The sequence below is a fragment of the Spinacia oleracea genome, unplaced genomic scaffold, assembly GCF_020520425.1.
Source record: "Spinacia oleracea cultivar Varoflay unplaced genomic scaffold, BTI_SOV_V1 SOVchr0_028, whole genome shotgun sequence".
Lineage (NCBI taxonomy): Eukaryota > Viridiplantae > Streptophyta > Magnoliopsida > Caryophyllales > Amaranthaceae > Spinacia > Spinacia oleracea.
In genome coordinates this window covers 114,476-133,688 of record NW_026614356.1, presented here as the reverse complement: position 1 = coordinate 133,688, position 19,213 = coordinate 114,476, and the positions used below count along the sequence as shown (strand labels likewise).

Genomic DNA, 19,213 nt, shown 5'->3' with positions numbered 1-19,213 from the left:
CTTGCATTTGAACTGTCACTATAATGAGGCATCGTAGGCATATTATAGCAAGGAGTCTGGGATGGTCAACGCCCTGCAGACCCTAGACTGTCATTGCTGCTTATTTAAATTTAGCAGTAATACTATAATAGGGAGACTGTGATTTGAAGTCACTAAGTGAATGATCAGATTTTGTTTGTTTATTGATGAGAACTGATTAATCTGTTCTCCTGTAATTTGCTATGCTTCTGCGTCTATCATTTGTGCATTGATTGTTCATGTTCTCTTAGAATTTAATGGCAGTTTTAATATGTCTTCTTGCTTGAGTTATAAGGAATTAGATATATAAATGCAGAAATTTGCATGTCCAGAACAATGCTTATTAAATCTGTTTAGCTTATAATAATATTGCAGAAACCTTGATCCTGTTGATAAGAATCTTCAAACATGATCTCTCTTTTCAGCTTGAGGACTTGCTACCTCTTGAGCCAATGTCCAATCATAAAATCTCCTGCTTTCATCATCACTCAAAACATTCTAGATTTCTCTAAGTCTCATGAACTTCTCTGATGCTGTTTTAAGTGGGAGTGAAGTTGTATCTGGGTGGTATTCTTTTGATAATCTTCTATAAGCTGCTTTTATCTCTTCTAGATCAGCATCTGGTAGTATCCCTAAGAACCTGATTAATTCATACTCAATTACCATAAACATAAACATAAACATGACATATAATTAATTAATACAAGACTAATTAAGCTGTTTAAAACCAAACAAATATTGAATCATTTGATTATCAAGTTTGTACTACTACTACTACATTGATTGGAATATATGCAAAACTCCAACTTTTTTGATTTGGATGGATCAGCATTCAACAGAAACAGACATCAATTATCAGCATCAAGAATCTAATTTAACATAAGTCGCTAAGATTCTAAGTCAGCTTTTTTTGGTCACATTCAACAACTGGCTAATTTCACTGACTCATAATTTGCTAAAAATGATTTCTTAACTGTTTGAAATATTGGTAAAAATCACAGATTCACACTAACCTGTTGAGGTCACTTTTAGGTGGTTGATCAGGGGTTTCTGCCTTGAGTATTGTGGTGGTTATACATTTATTTGTAATTTAACATGATCTGAACTTATATTTTTAGTCTGTTATACTGTTACTTTCAGTTGCCAGACTTGTCATCCAGTAATAAGACGTGGAATACACAGTGTCCCAATCTTGCAAGTTAATAATTTACTTATTTGAGTTTATATGCTTTTATTTATTCAAATGCTAACATTTTCTGGGGTATTATTCAAAAACATTGCTTGTTGGATGGATTGCTGCTTTTCTGTTTGCTATGCACTTGCTAAGTTGCTAGGATGTAATGTAAAATAGAACTGGCCCTTACCTCAAGGATGATAGTTTATTATGATTCATTTTTTTAAATAGCTTAGATGTGCTTGTACTTTTCTGGAAGTGTTCGCTTATTTCTGGAGTGCTATTTTCGTTATTGCTGTTTATATGGGATTAACTAAATCAACTAACATTTAGGAAGTTCTTATTGATTTATGATTCATGTCAAATTTCATCTGGAAAGCAACTCTATATGTGTTATATGAGCTTCTTTATGTAGCATTTGCAATTGCACATAGGCAGTCATAATTGTGGTAGATAGTGTTTCTTGGCAGGCTCTTTGATTTGATTGAGATGTGTTTTCTTTTTTTTTTTCTTCTTTCTTTCTTTAATCTCATGTGCATGGGAGATTGAGTTCAATGGGGGATCTTCTATGTTCTTGCTCTATGGAGTTTGGGTAGAAGAAAGATTAGGTGGGACTTGGTTTTTAGAGCCATTACACAAGGGTGTTTCGGTTTTGGTCATTTATAAGATCAAACATATAGCCTTAATCCCATATGTAAGGTACTAAGGTATTTTTACATGACAAAGATATCATCTCATTATCCCTTGAGGTCATTGAAGGGAAATTAGCTTTGGCAATCCTCACAAAGAACACAGAGCAGAGAATGGGGGAACACTCTAGCAAGGTGCCATGCCCATGAAATTCATCTTAGAGGTCTTTTATCTCCTTGGGTACTTGTTAGGTATTTTGACTATTTCATTGCTTATATTTTCCTGCAGAGAATTCACAATTCAAATAAAGTTAGATAGATGTATTAAACTTGACATGGATGCTGACTGTTGTATACCTGATCTTTATATTACAGGTTTTGGCTCAGTCCCCGACTATGGGTGATTTTGTGAAAAATAATAATCCCAAACAGAAGCATATCGGTTAAGCAAGGTCGTGAAAATAACTCAACTAGCTCTGTTCAGAAGGTTCAAGAACATGTAGTCAGAAGAAGAAACAACCTTTCCAAAATCCAAGCTCTGAGAAAGAGCAAGAGCAACATGATGTTGTTAAGAAAAGGAAGCAAAAACAGAAGTCATATTGTTCTCCAGGTTCCATGACAAGGTATCTTGATTTTCGAAAAAAGCAATTAGAAATAATGAAATGGTTACAACCGGTAATCCAATTCTGAATACTGAAACATCACCAATCCGAGATGATAATAATGATGATGTACAACTGAATAATAATGATGCTGGATATGACCTTGGATTTGAATTAGAAGTGGAGACAATAGCTGAAAACGAAAAGGAAGGTATGAGTTATCATTTACATTTGTGAAGTCAGTTATAATTTATGAGTCAATTAGTAAATCTGTAACTTAGTAGCATACTGAATATATTTTAATTAATATTTGAACTGAAACAGCTCCTAAGAAGAAGCATCGAGGGCCAACAAAGCTTACACAAGTTCATGCGCGTACAAGAGAAGAACGCCAATATATATTCTGAACTTGTTTGGCCAACCAGTAGGACCTACAAAGGAAATTGTTGAAGAGTTTAAGTTCTTCCTCGGAACTGGGGAAGGATTCTGAGCTTGCGCCACTTAATTATGTCAATTTTCGAGATCTGCCCACACATGACAAAATCTGGGATTATGTTTTGGTATGTTGTAATATTGTTGTTTTGCACAAGTTTGGTAGTGATATTCGTAGATTTCTTGAAATATTATGACCTTCGTATACTATTAATGGTCACTTTAATGATTGGTATAGGAAAAATATATAGTTCCTGAAGCCGGAAGAAAATATGCAATGGAGGCTGTCAATACAAGTTGGCGTAGTTATAAATGCAGATTTAAGAAGAATCATTTCTATGCATATGCCACTGATGAGTTAAGATGGGAGAATAAACCAGACACTATTTCAGTACCTCGGTTTCAAGACCTCTTGAACTGGAAATGTGAAAAAGTTGAGGTATTAATGAAATTTCCTTATATGTTCATGTAATAATGGGTCTTAGTAGTTGTAACTTATTGTTTTTATCTCATAGGAAGAAAGTAAGACCAACAGAGAAAATCGTTTGTTGTTAAATGATATGCACACGATGGGCCGTAAGGGGTTTGCAATTTTACGTCATGAATTGGTAACAACTTATTCTCATTTCTAGTAAGTTTCTTATATTTTGGTGCTGCGTGTTAGAGGTTACTTATATATGTTATTGTGCTTTTTAATAGCAAGAGCAGGATCTGAATAAGCAAGAACCTTCTCAAGCAAAGGTCTACAAAGAATCAAGGAAAAGAGTTCTAGGGAGAACATACCTTACCAACCCTGAGAAAATCGAAGAGAATATTGTAAGTTAACAAGTTGCAGTTTAACATATTTGCATAGTTTTGATAATATAGTAAGCAAATGACTTAAAGTTAAATAAATAGGCAAAAATAGATGCTTTAGAGTCCACCCAAGACGGAGAAGAGGGAGCAACTCCAAAGACCTTATCTCTGAAGTGATACAAGGTCCCAAAATTAAAGCAAAGCAAAAGCCGCGTACCACTTTACGGAAAAGGTGTGACAAAGAGTGACTTGAAGAAAAAGGAAAAAAATCAGGATTCTTGATTCCGGAAGAGTTCTTGCAGAGTATGAAAACAGAGTTGGTGCAGCAACTTGCACCCCACGTTGTGTCTATGATTGTATCTCAACTTCAAGAAAATAATCCCGAGATAAATATAGTTATTCCTGATTTGTGACTCCATCGACTCCAAGGATGCTGCCAGTGCGCCGCGTGTCAGTGAGCAAAATGGGCAGTCTGGTGGGACAAGTAGGACAATTAACCAGGTAAAATATTTGTTTTGGCACTATATTATGTTGCATTGCCTCATTATTTAGCACTTCTTGATTTAGAAGAGAAATTACAGACTGTATATAGTAGTGTTTACTATGAGATGTATTGCATGCCGTAGTATCAATTTAGGAGATGGAGACATTGTGTGTTGGTAGATTCTTTTTCCTAGGGAGTGGCAACATAGGGTATTCAGCATGTCATTGAATTATAATATTGGAGAGACCTTCAGAAGTTTGTATCGGTGGTGATTGTGTTTGCCTTTTTCAGCATGGCGAGGAGAGCTTTTAGGTCAATTTGGTAGAATGTGGGTTAGTTGGTGAAGAAACAGTAGGTAAATACGACTTGCACACAAGTAGATTTGGTGAATGATGGAACTTGTTTCAACTGATGGTACAATGCACACAGATAGTATTAGTTTTCTATCGGCTAAACTATGTTGGAACTTGTTTCAACTGATGTCCAAACAGGAATGAGGACGGAAGTCAAATATTCTTGCTCAAAACATTCTTGATCAGGTAAGACTAGGGATTTCCATCTAGTGAAACATGGTTGTCAAAAGAAATGAGACGCTGGGATCTATAAGTTGATTGAGCTCCTTTCCTTGCATATTAGAGAAATAGTTCAACCTTAAACACAATAACTGCAGTGAATATTAGGAACACTTACAACTGTACTATATGTAAACATTGTTTAGCTGTGATTTAAATTTTCATGGTACTTGGAACTAGATTTAGAGAATATGCATCAACCCTCCCCCCAAAAAGATCTCAGGGGTTAATTAACTGGGTTTTTCAGCAAAGAATCTTCAGTGAAGAATAGTGCCCCCTAATCCCATATGAAACAAACCAAAGTCCCTAAACAGTGAAGAATAATCATCACATCAACCAGTAGTTTTATTTATGATCTTCCAAAAGCGTATGGGTCACTGGACTCACTACTCTTTCCTAATTATCCTTACATTATGCTCTGTACACATTGAAGACCACACATGCAGATGAAATGGGGTTTGTGCTTAATTTATAACGGTTTTACTGGATTATCAATCAAAGGAGTTCCTAGTTCCTACTGTTCAAACATGTGTCTAATTTACAGTCAATTGCAGACGAGGGAAAGGGCAAGCAAACTTCTTTCAGCATTCAACTGTTCTATTACTGAAAACAAAAAACACAGATTTACACAAAATGACAGTAGTGCTTACGGCTTAGGTCTGCAAACAATCAGATCAAGAAAAAATTAAGTTCAATGACCACATATTTTGGCTTTTCGGCTAAGATTAGTCTAATAGTCTGTATTTCTCATATCCTTTTCATATCCTGCGAATAATATGCTCTATATGACTCTTATTCTGGCCTCCCTCTTTTGAAATACAATTATGGTAGTTTTTTTTGTTTATGCATTTTACTTTTTGGACTTCAGATATATCATGTGCTTAATTTAACCATACTGTTACAGAACCAACGCAATCAATGATCTCAAACTAAGAGGTTGACAAATTCATTCCAATTCTTGTATCCACATGATTGTAGTATTCAATCTGAAACATTTGGACATAAGTGTTTTGGACTGCATTTTGTAAGGCTTGAAGTTTTGTTTATCAGAAGTCAAACATTCTTGCTCTGTTTTCTGCTTTGCTTTCTTTGCTTTCTGTTTGTTTTGGTTGTTAACAGGAAAAAGATTTATTTGCTTTCTGTCAGCTTAACCCTTATTATACAATCTTGCTCCATTTTTTGAGAATTATTAATTATTCACCATCTTTAATCTTCTAATTGCCCCACATTCAACACTTTTGGATTTAAACTTGTACTATCTTTAATTTGTGCCCATTCGTGATTTAAACTTGCAGGAGCATGGTGAGCTAAATGGAGAAGAAATGTAGATCTAACAATGAGACGGTCGAGGATATTGTTTGTTTTAGGTCATTTTGGGGTTTCTAGTAACGTTGAATTTGTTTATATGGATTTTAATTAATGTAATTTGTCATTAAAAACACTAAATTAATTAATTAGTGGACAATGTAATGCATGTGTCCTATAGGCACTAATATATATTGTAATGTTACTCTTTAAGTGAATGAAAATCTTTTGTTATTGGCCTCCATTCTCAAATTATTATATTATTATATTATTATTATATTATTATTATTATATTATTATTATTATTATTATTATTATTATTATTATTATTATTATTATTATTATTATTATTATTATTACCGTTTCATTAGGGAAGAGGCGTTGCATTATTTGATTAAGCCATTATAGGTACCCGTCGCATTAGCTAAATTTACCCGTTGCATTAGCTAAATTAACCGTCGCATTAGCTAAATTAACCGTCGCATTAGCTAAATAACTAATGCGACACCCAACCTGAGACCCGTCGCATTAGATGGAAATCTAATACAACGGTATCAATTACCGTCGCATTAGGTAACTGAACGTTGCATTAGACCTAATGCAACGCCGCCGGATGCAAGGGTCATTTGGCGTCGCATTAGGTCTAATGCAACGGGTTTTCATGCCTACTGCAACGATTTCAGGCGTTGCATCTGACTAGAAATGTAGTAGTGTGGATTCGGAATTCTAACTCTTTCCCTTGCGAAATCTTTTCTTGATTCTCTCTAACTTCACATCACCAACTTGATCTCCCTAATCTCATCAAATATTGACGGCTGGATGGTTAAGGCATTCATCATTCCCTCAAGGCTTTCACCACTCACTATTCAAGGTTCAAACGCTGCATGTCCTTACACAGCTTGTTAGCAACTACTAACGCATTAACACTATGACTTGATTTCCTACTCAAGGCATCCGCAACTACATTGGCTTTTCCTTCATGGTAATGGATATCAAATCATAGTCCTTAATCAGCTCCAACCACCTTCGTTGGCGCATATTCAAATCCTCTGTGTGAAGATATTATTTTAAACTTTTGTGATCCGTAATATTCTACACTTCACACCATACAGATAATGTCTCCATATTTTCAATGCAAATACTACAGTCGCTAGCTCTAAATCATGGGTAGGGTAATTGGATTCATATGGCTTCAATTGCCTTGACGCATACGCAATAACCTTCCCGTTCTGCATCAATACACACCCTAAACCATTCTTAGAGGCATCACTATACACATCGTATGCACCACTCTCATCTGGTAAGGTTAATACTGGCGCGGTTATCAATCGCGTCTTTAAGGCTTGGAATGCTTCCTCACACTGGTCACTCCATTCAAACTTGGCTTCCTTCTTCATCAAGGTAGTCATGGGCTTGGCTATCCTAGAGAAGTCTTGCACAAAGCGTCTATAGTAGCCAGCTAATCCCAGAAAACTACGAATGTCAGTCACACTCTTAGGTGTAGGCCATTCACTAACAGCTTTGATCTTAGCAGGGTCAACTGCCACTCCTTCCTTTGACACAAAATGTCCCAAAATGCAACTCTTTCCAACCAAAACTCACACTTTGAGAACTTGGCATACAACTGGTTATCTCTCAAGGTACTCAACACCGATCTCAAGTGTTCCGCGTGATCTTCTTCACTCTTTGAATACACTAGGATGTCATCTATAAAAACCACTACAAACTTGTCCAAATAGGCATGGATACACGGTTCATTAAGTCCATAAATATTGCAGGGGCATTGGTTAACCAAAGGAATAACAGTGAACTCATAATGTCCGTATCTAGTCCTGAAGGCGGTCTTTGGTATGTCATGGTCAGCGATTCTCAATTGATGATAACCCGAACGCAAATCGATCTTTGAAAATTCCTGCTCCTTTAGTTTGGTCAAATAGGTCTCCTATCCTAGGTAATGGATATTTGTTCTTTATTGTGACCTTATTGAGCTCCATGTAGTCTATACAGAGCCTCATACTTCCATCATTTTTCTTACAAACAACACTGGTGGCCCCAAGGCGACGCACTTGGCCTAATATAACCTTTCTCCAATAGATCCTCTAGTTGGCCTTTTAACTCATTCATTTCTTCTGGAGCCATTCGATAAGGTGCTTTTGAAATAGGGCGGTTCCAGGCACTAAATCTATGGTAAAGTCAATAGGTCGATTGGGAGGCATCCCGGGATCTCTTCTGGAAATACATCAAGGAATTCATTAACTACTGCAATATCCTCAGGCTGATCCTTGATCACATGCTCTAAGTTCCTCACATTACATAAGAAGCTGGGTTCTCTTTATTGACTAGCTTCACGAGATCCATTGCCGTGATGATTCCTATGTTCTTAGGCTTACCAAAACGACGATATGACACTACTTTGCCTAGGCTAGACCTCAAGTGAACCTTCTGCTTCTCACAATCTATTTTGGCTTTGAACTTGGCCAACCAATCCATCCCTAGAATTACATCTAGCTCTCCTAACTCAAATTCGATTAGGTTAGATAAGAATACGGTCTTGGCTATGATCAAAGGCACATCTCTATGGATTTTAGTACACTTCACTATACTACCAGTAGGTATGACTATAGGCACTTCAATTGATTCAGGCTCTTTCAACCCTAGTTTCCCCAAAGTATCTACTGATATAAAAGAATAAGTCGCACCAGAATCAAATAGAACTTTAACTAAAACGGAATTAATAGAAAAAGTACCCGCTATGACGTCAGAGGAAGTTTCCGCTTCTTGCCTAGATATCACATTCAACTTTCCTTGGGCAACTCCTTTGTTATAGCTACCTCCATTGGTGTTCCCATTGTTGTTTCGGTTCCCATTCTGCTGTTGGTTCCCTCCAGGCTTTCCATGGTTCTGGTGATTGCCATTGCTAGCCATTGTTACCACCTTGGTAGTTCCTTTGGTTTCCACCTCCATTTCCCCCATTCCGGTTCTGATTATTCGGTTATTGCCTTGGTGATTACCTTGGTTAGGCTTTCCATTTAGAATATCATTCATACTCCCTATGGCCTAACTTCTGACAGAAACTACAAGTCACCAAGTTTCCATCACAATCCTTTCCAGGGTGATTCATGTTACAGCGCCTACATTCGTAGGTCCGTACTCCATTCCTTCCAGACTGACTTCCACCACCTTGGTTGTTGAGATTACCCCATTGTTAGCCCAAACTGGAAATTCCCATTTCCTTTGTGCTTCTTAAAATTCCCTGATTTTGATGGTTATTCCCTTGATTCGAGCTTCCACCATCCTTCTCTTTTCAGCACTACCATTCTTCCTTTGCTGTAACCCATACAGGTGAGCAGCTTTTCCGTACAGGGTGTCTAACGGGTAAAGGTCTCTCCAGACAAAAACAGCTGTAAATCCATGGTTAAACCATTCTCAAATCTTTGAGCCCTGAGCTCTTCCGTTGCCACCACTTCAGGTGCAAACCTAGACAGCTCTATAAACTTAGAATAGTATTCCGTCACTGACAGACCTCCCATTTGAGTTCAATGAACTCTTGCCTTTTGCTTTTTCAGATAAGGTGGGTAAAACTTGTTCCTTAGTGCAGTTTTGAATGCTTCCCATCCAAAGTTAGGTGTGGCTCTAGGGTATTTCACATCGTTGCCACCATAAATCAGCTTCACCTCTCAGGTAGTACACAACACTATTCACCCTAAGGTTTTCGGGGCAATTCACAGCTACAATGAGTTTATCAAACTCTCTCAACCAGTTCTCAAGCACACTGGGTTCAATCTCTCCGCTATAGAGTGGAGGCTTGCTTTGAGCTTTCTTAAACATTTCCCCAGCCGGATCATGCATTGGGTTGGCCTGGTTTGAGCTAGGTCATGAACTACCTCAGCTAGTTGTCTAACCACTTCAGAAATCTCTTGGCTAGCCATATCCCTTCTCCTGAATAAATAAAAAGGCTAACTTTAATATTGGTTGGACATGACATCACTAAGGAATAGTTCGACAACGAACCTACTCACAACAAGAACACATTTACGCGCAACCTAGGGGAAGAGTTGGCGCCATTCTTGGGCCTTCTCCCACTATTCGATGCAAGTAAATTTAGATGGTTGCTACTAAACCACCTTGCACATAAAATTTCATTGAAGAAATTACAAATAATCCCTTTGCGATACCCACAAGACTTAGAATTGAGAATTAAACTTAAAGGATAACGAAAAGGAAGTTCTATTCTTTTATTAAAACTCCAATGAATAAGTCTTACATCCACTAATGCCATAGCATTTATTCTCCAACTATATAAAAAAAAAACTGAAACCATAGCCTCATCATTAGGATCATCCAAATCTTCTTCCGGATCTGAGTCTTCATCCATAGCCTCATCATTTTGCTGTGGCTCACTATCAACCACATTATTCTCTTTAAACTCATCTTCAGATCCACTGGATATCTCAATGGTTGGTTCAGGCACTATAGGGTTAGGATTTTCAATCTCTACCACATCATCATCACTATCCTCCTCAACCTCACTAGTTGGCTTATCATGGATCATGCCATCCTCACCATCACTTTCTACTCCTCCATAGCCCATACCAAAACCCGCAGAGTATTTCCCATCCTCATAGCTATTTTCTGCAACCTCTAATATAGTGGCAAGAACCTCAGAGTCATACTTCCACCTACCATCACTAGTCCCATATTTGTACCAATTAAGGGTACCATCACCAAAATGCATGTCACTGAACTTATTCTTGAGGTCTATGTAAGGGATCTTATGGGGTAAACAATGTATAACCATACTAGCCATCATATCTTTGTGCCTAAGGTGGGGCATATTCTTGGTCGAAGCCAAATAGTCACAAGCAAAGACGATTCTGAACATACGTGCGAGGAGTCTCATTATCCATCTCTCTCTAAGTATCCTAGACTGGTGAACTTAGAAGGTAGCATCCTTAATTCCTGAAAATTCACAACTCAAAAGTCTTACTAACGCGTTCCATAGAAATTCCAACCCCAAAGGATACAATAAATAGTTCGTGGAGCCATACAATTTCAATGCACAAATATATGCTCAACATGAAATATGATGCAATTAATCACATAAAGCAAGATAAAACATGGTTAGAACATATACATGGCACTTAATAAATCACATTGTCACATAATATGCATTCTTAGACTAATATGCCTTTTAGTCTACCCATTTCTCACTTGAAAATAATATTAATTTTCAAAATTAATTAAGAAATAACTCCTAACTTTGTTGAGATTATTTAAATTAAAATCGAAAATTAATAAGAATATTGATAAATTTCGGATGATTTAAAAGAAATCCGAAATTTTAAACGTAAATTATTCGAATAAAATAAATAAATAAGTAAATGATTAAATAATTCGGATAATTAAATAAAATAATTTCCGAATGAATAAAATAATTTTGAAATTAATTAGAAAAAATTTCGGAAAAATAAAAAAATTCGAAGAAGAAAAAAAAAATTTAATTCATATTAAATGATAATCCAACTTTTCAACTCATTTCAAACGACCCAAATAAATGGTATTTGACCTTTAAAATATTGAGTACTCAAAATAATACGTTTTGACTTTAGGAAAATAATTTTCGAAAATCCTAAAGTTCCGCAATCGTAGTTTAAGGATTTACCACTTTGCACTATTAATTAATGCAAACAGCTCTCAAACTAGAGCTCTGCAAATACCACTTTGTAACACCCTAATAATTCCTTGCTTTTAAAACCATTTTCCAACTTAAAATAAAGGAATTACTAAAGCATTACCGCCACTGTGATAACGGTTAAGGCTATTACCAGAATACGCAGCGGAATTAAATGTCAACTAACTTTAAAAACATAATTAATGAAATATCGAGGCCTCCTACAATTTGGAACCATAATGGCCCAAAATCCAAAGTATAAATAATTCAAAACATAATTAAAGTATTAAATAAAATAGTTTCAAAGAACGAAAGCATGCAACTCTCTCAATCATCCCAAGCCACATGATTTCGATCGTACTTGATCTACCAACCTGCTATATTCTACTCCCCAACAATGCAAGTGCAAATGATGGATCATCATAGGGTCATTAAGGCAAAGGCCATGACCAGAAACACACAAAGCACGTAGTCAACAAAAGCTGAGTACTTACAAGCATAGAGTGAATGAAACTAAAATGCATCATCACTAAGTACTGATCAACATGCAAAGCCATATAATATTAACAAACAATCATGAATACAAGACTTGACACTTGACTCGACTCTTGACTCACAATTTAATTAGAATAAGCTTCGAACGGGCCAAAGAAATATTCCATAAAGGAAAGGTGATGGGAGCCAACCATACACCAAATATATAATAATAAAATCGGGCCATACCGAGTGTCGGGCCATACCGACGGAATTCCTGCGCATAATATAAATGAAACAACGTCTTGTATCATTAGTAGGAGTACGAGCTTTCCGGCAAGACTCCCCCATTGTTCATACTCAAGGTATATACGTTCCAAGAGTTTTGAAGCTTGTTCTGGTTGCACTTTACGTTTACTATATTTTAAAGAGGCGAACTCAAGACTCGACAACATGCATGCATACAATTAATAAACAACAACCAAACAATCTTATTTTAATTGCTTTAGGACTTGTGATCAACCAAGCAAACACTTGTGATATTACTACCATGTTCCTCCTCACCAAAGTGAGACTCCACATCATGCACATTAACATGAGGGTTGTGCCCTTGCACGACAAATCCTAATTCATTTCATACATAACATTCCCAATGAACCCTACATGTGCGGTGGCTTACGTGAGCTAACCCTTCACATGTGGTAAAATAAATAGTACAACGAAGTACGATAATTGGCTCAAAGTATGCTAGACATCCCGTACAATAGCATACAAAAATAATCCATCCCTTGCATGTGAAATAAACCATACATGCATAAATATTAACAACATGATTGACAATGAAATCCATACTCATAATAATTTCAACATGCTTGTTCAAAACTAATAATAAATTCAACATCACAAATCTCATGCTCGTTCACCAAAATAAACATGATTCCACATAATGTAATTCACATCATCAGCATCATGTAATGTCATTGACAAAAGGTGTCGTCGCCGTAGACTTGTACGTACCTTGAATACCTAAGCGTAGGGGCACTTTGCAATAACGAGCACTCAACTAGAAATCCCCTCCTATCATCAAATAATGAAACTTAAATTATTTCCATGTTCATTAAATTTCCAGCAACTTTATAAAAATGAAAACCTCCTTTAAACTTTAGAGTTCAATTTGTTTTTCAATAATAAAATCATCTCAATTTGCAAAATCAATCCCTAGTACAAAAACATACTTTTTCCGTCTTAAAAATCAATAAAAATCAACACTTTAAACCTTTATTCAAATCTGAAAAATATAATGATTATCATAATTAAAATCATCACCTAATTATGCTAATCAATTGACTCATTAGGTCTAGGTTAAAACCCTAACTTGAAAATCCCAATAAAACTAGTTATTATCATAAAAATCAATGCTTTATTTAATAAACAAATCTGAAAATTCCTCCTTTAATAATTAAAACCACCTAATGAATCACAACAACAAATCCTCAAACCTCGGTATTCATAACCGGTTCCAGCATTTTAATTACTCAAAACAATATTAATATAATAATTTAAAATACGGAATTTAAATAGAATAGGCAGGAAGAGAAGAAATTATACCAATCGGCCTATAGCACGGAACAACCACGAATATAATGTGATTGGGCGAAAAGAATTGAACAACGAACGAACAACACACACACGACGTTGTGTGCGCGCAGCAGCGAGGGGACGAGGCAACAGGGGCGCGCGCTGCGACGAGGGACGAGGGCAGCAGGGGCGCGGGTGTGCGCGAGGAGGAGCGAGAGAAGGCGAGAGTGTGAGCGCTGTGCGCGAGGGAAGGCGAGCGAAGCAGGGGCGCGTTGTGCGCGAGGGAGAGAGGAAGAGAGGGAGCGTGCGAGCGAAGGGCGCGAGGCACGCAGCGCTGGGCGTGAGGCCGAGCAGCACGAGCGCACGAGCACTGCTGTGCGGGCGTGCGCTGTGCCGAGCAAAGAGGAGAGAGAAGGAGGAGTAGGGTGCAAGCAAGCCAAAAAGGGTTTATGAGATTTTAGGGGTTCATTTAATGATGAGGAGTCCTATTTATAGGCTCCTTATTGTTAATGGGCTAGGCTTAGGAAATTAGAATTGGGCTTAGGGAATTAAATGATTGGGCTAGCTAGGATTTAAATTAAACTGTTTGGATTAGGCTCATTTAATAAAACGAATTGGACTTTTTATTTAAAACCCGAAGCTTAAAAAAATCATTTGCAACTCATTTAATTTCCCGACTCAAGAATTAAATTTGTTTCGTAATAATTAAAAATAATATATATTCTAATTAATTAAAATACTAAATAAAATAATTTAAATATTATTTAAATGTTAAAAATCGTAAATGCTTTATAATATAATAAAATATACTTATAAATATTATAAAAATACGAGGATTACAGAAATCTACTACTTCCTCCGTTCATTTTCCTCGCAACGTTTGTCACATTCACTCATGTCAATGCACAACTTTGATCAATAATATCGTTAATTCTATTTAAGCAAAAATTATAAAAAGTTAATATTTAAAAATACGTATCAAGACGAATCTAACAAGATCCCATATGACTATTGTAGACAACTACTTTTGTCCCCATTCCCGAAAGGGAAGGTTCGATGATGAAAACAAATCTCCACTTGACAACGCATCTCTTATAAAATAACGAATCTCAATCACCCTTCTCGTTTCACCCGAAATCTGCTATTTATAGAAACCTGCTATTTATGGAAACCTGCTAAAAATAGTAACTGCCGTAAAGGGTAGCTTCTAAAAGTGGCAAGTCAAAAGATAGAAACCTGTCAGAATTAGGTGTTGCACTCCAACATAAATCCTAAATGAGATAGAAAACTGCGAGAATCCTATTCCTAATATGATTCGGAAATAAGAGTTACGTATTAATTAAAATCCTAACGAGCCTAGAGTTCGTAACGGGCCCAGACGCATTCCGTCATGAAATTGATACGCACTAAAAGACTCGATTAAGTCTCAAACACTACGGATTTCAGGAATCCGAATCTGACTAAGAAAACAGCCCAGACCCTATTTTCAACCCCTGGCTCTGGGCGCCGAAATCTTCGGCGCCCAGGCCTGGGCGCTGGAAATACCTGGGTACGTGTTTTTTTCCTAATTCTTTGTGGATTAGAGCTCTGCAATTCTATCTTTCCACAAACTCTTTTCTATAAATATAGCCCAAGTTCGACGTGAAATCACAACACAATTCATATTCTGAGTATTGACTCAAACCCTTAGCCTAAGCCTCACGCTGCGAAATTGTTCACGCGTTCTGTCGCAATCGATCCATAAATCGAACAGAACGTATCCTGTCCCATAATTGAGATTCGTTAAATAAAAAGGAGAAATAGCAAAGTCAAAGTGGTTAGTTTTCTGAGAACCGTGACGCACCTCTCAAGGGTGCGTCGTAATGTGTCCCTTTTCTATGATTTAATTGCTTTCCTCGCCCTTTTTATGAACTGTTAAACTAACTAAATCTGATTGTTCTATCACGCCTAATAAATATAATATTTTTGGGAATTGGATTATCATGCTAGGTCCCTTAATGCTATTTAAATCAGATAATCGCGATCGATCTAGTATTATATGTTGCATATTGCTAAAATCAACTCAGATTAGTTTAATAGTTAACGCATGTCCCTTCAATTATTTATGCTGAGCTAGTAAGGATATCCTGCCTCTGGAGTTATCGACGAGCGAGTACTCCTCTCGGTAGTTACAGTCCCCCGAACCCTCAATCTCTACCTTGCGGGTGTATGTTGAGAGATCCCCACACCAGGGATCACAAGGGAACCTACGGCCGTCGTGGTCAAACATAATTGCACTCCCTTTATGTCACGATAACCGGGTTTTGTCAGTTTTTCTCATTGTCGTTAAAAACTGAATGGCGACTCCTATATTACTAGTCAATTGGGTGTAAACTCACAGGAAATCCAATTACACTTGATTGAATAAAAAGAATCGTCACACCCACGAGGGACGAGGTCACGCATTAGCCTCGTGCTTTTTCGACCCCCTCACAGTGGCGACTCCACTGGGGATAGTGAAGGAAATACTCGTGCTTGTAGGTAATCAAAATAGCCGAAGGTGAAACGATCCTACCCCGCGTTTATTTCCCCATCAAGTTGGGACGACCTGAAAATCAGCATATTAATGTGAACGGGCAGAACCGCATAACGAATCTGGCTCCCTCAGGGAGTTGGACTAAGGATACCCATCGCCAATCGGGGGTGCATATACTTCGAATGTTGTCCACTCGGCACTTTCGATAGTAGTACACCCGTCCCAAACCCAATCGCTCGCCATTAGGTCCCTCTCGCCTGCATGCCCCCTTGGCTTGCACTTGCGGGTTGGCCTCTTGGGCGAAATTCGTCTGTTGAAGACACTACCTCGACGGGGCATGTGTTGGATCTACGATAGAAGCGGTACCAAACCAGGCGCAAATAACTACCCATAGAAGCCTATCATAAACTACATGACATGTTATTATCGCCTCATGATGAATGTTAGTTATGTGTAGCGAAATATGTGATTGTGTGTGACAAACTATCCTAGAAAACAACGACCTTAAAATTGCCCAAACATTCATAGACTAATTTGCCAAAGAGTTATACCGAAATACGTGTTCCGCAAACCCGAATGATCGCCACAAAAATAAGCGACGCTCGGGATGGCCTGTAACGAATCCCACAAACGCTGCCAACGCGTAAAGGACGTTATTAGGCAAGCACAAAATCGAAGTCGCATAAACAAAAGTAGACGCAAACAGAAAAGAGAATCAGCCAGGGACGCATTTTCAACGCCCCTGGCTGGGCGCCAGAATTTCTCACGCCCGACGCTGGGCGCTGAAGTTGCTGCTTGGCCTTCTGGTCAGGCGCAGCAGCCTCGGTGCCCGCGCAAAAGGAAAAACACGTAGCACCAAAAACGTCGTAAAAAAGAATTGCTACGAAGGCGTAAGAAAAAGCACTCGATTCTAGAAGCGACTCAAACAAAAACAAATAAAATAACTCTTGTGTCGTTGATAGGCCTCCTACGACGACAATGTTCGGCACCAAAACGAACACGCTAATAACTATGAATGTCACACGGGCAAGTGTTTCGAAAATTCAAAGAATGACCAAAAAAAAAACCAAAAAGTGTACCAATAAAAGAAAGAGCAAAAAAAAAAAAACAATAGAGAGAGTCGAAGTCTAGACTAAGTAATGCTTGAAACTTTGGGAACCTAAACTTTAGCTTATCTTATGCCTAGGACTGGTCCTGCCACTTGGTGCCGATCAGGGAATCAACGGTTAGTGCGTCTCGAAGATACATCGCCAACATCAGGTTTAGTGACTCCAAGCTCCGTCCGTCATCCCTCATTTCAAGGATCTCCGCTTCCCCAACCTCGATTCGCACCTTCAAACATGTCCATCGAAGATTTGCGAGACCAGATGGTCCAAATGACCCAACTTATGGGCCAATTGAAAATGGAAAATGAAGCTTTAGCGGCTGCGCAAGCCAAAAATGACCTCGATAACGAGAAGAGGATTGAAAAAATGGTCCTACAGCAAACCATGGGGAGCAAATATTTCTCCCTCGATCCTGAACCTTTTCCTGGCAAACTACCAGAAAAGTTCAGTTCATCTGACTTACCAAAGTTCAAGGCCACGGACAATCCCGTGATCATCTACTGAGCTTTGTGAATGCCATGAACTTGAAAGGCGTGGACAAGTCCATGTATTTACCTGCCTTTCTTTGTCCTTGGAACCTGTGCCGCTCAAATGGTACTATCACCAGGACCCTAAGCTCTTCCCCACTTGGGAAGACTTTGTCAATGTCTTCATCAAGCAATACTCGTCGAACATGGATTTCCAAGTCACCATGCGCGAGCTGGAAGTTCTCTTCCAAAAGAAAAATGAGGGTTTCACAACCTACTTTGCTAGATGGAGGGACCAGGCGGCCCAGCTAATCAATAGGCCTCCCGAAACAGAATTGGTCCAAAAATTCATTGACAACCTGGACCCGGCTTACAGACAACACCTTAGGTACCTGGGACTTGACACTTTCAAAAGAGTTTATGATGTGGGAATAAAGATCGAGGACGACCTCGCCAAAACATACAAAGAAAACCCACATATAAAAACAACACCTATAATCGGGGTAACACATCCCAAGCCCAAGAAGTCCATGCTGTAGAAGAGACTCCCGCCCGAAGAAGCCCTGGAAGATGGGTCCGAGACCGAAAGTTTGCCCCACTCGGGTCGACTTTGGTACAAGCCTTTGAAAGATTAACCAATCAAGGAAAGTTGAGACCTATAGGCCCCACCAGTGACCCTCCTGTCAAAAGCAAATATTGGTCGAAGGTACTTACTGCAAATTCCATCAAGGAAATGGGCATGACACTGAAAACTGCTGGAACCTAAAGAATACCATCCAGGACATGATAGAGGATGAAGTGATACCTCTCCCTAACGTTGGCAAACCCAACAACAACAAGAGCCCACTCGGCTCTTGTCACATCTCTCTCGACCAACCAGAAAATGAGAACTTCGACCCTACGGTGTACATTACACCTCATGGTGCACCACTCGCTGTGGTCCTATGGATCGACTCGAGAGAGAAGTGTGTGGTGTGTGGGATGATGATGCTGAAGATATCTACCTATCTCAAGTGTCGGGCCAGGAACTCTTTACTGAAACTTGGCCGGGTATGCTCTCATCGACACCACCACTCAAGAACCCGAAGTCGACAACCTCACCAGATCAGGAAGAATATACCAGCCTGACATTCGCCCACCTCCTATGGACGATATCCCAGTCAGGACAAGCTCCTGAGAATGGACGGCACACCACCGTCGCAGAAGTCATTGAAAATCCTCTTTTGAAACAATTGAAAAGAACCCAAGGCCGAAATTACCATCTGGGATCTCATGTGTACCTCAAAAGAACATCGCGAAAAGCTTATTCGCTCACTTGACCTCATCTCAGTGCCTACAGATACACACCTGACTCATTGGTTAACCACGTCAGAGGCTGGAGAAAAGGCCAT

At 38.4% G+C, this 19,213-nt stretch overlaps 1 long non-coding RNA gene across 1 annotated transcript; it reads left to right on the top strand.

The window, feature by feature from the left end:
- The first annotated feature begins 3,368 nt into the window (after positions 1-3,368).
- On the top strand, positions 3,369-3,792 carry LOC130464981 (uncharacterized). Its single transcript, XR_008925279.1, has 3 exons — positions 3,369-3,463; positions 3,555-3,671; positions 3,753-3,792. It is a non-coding gene; the product is annotated as an uncharacterized lncRNA (long non-coding RNA).
- The last annotated feature ends 15,421 nt before the right edge of the window (positions 3,793-19,213 follow it).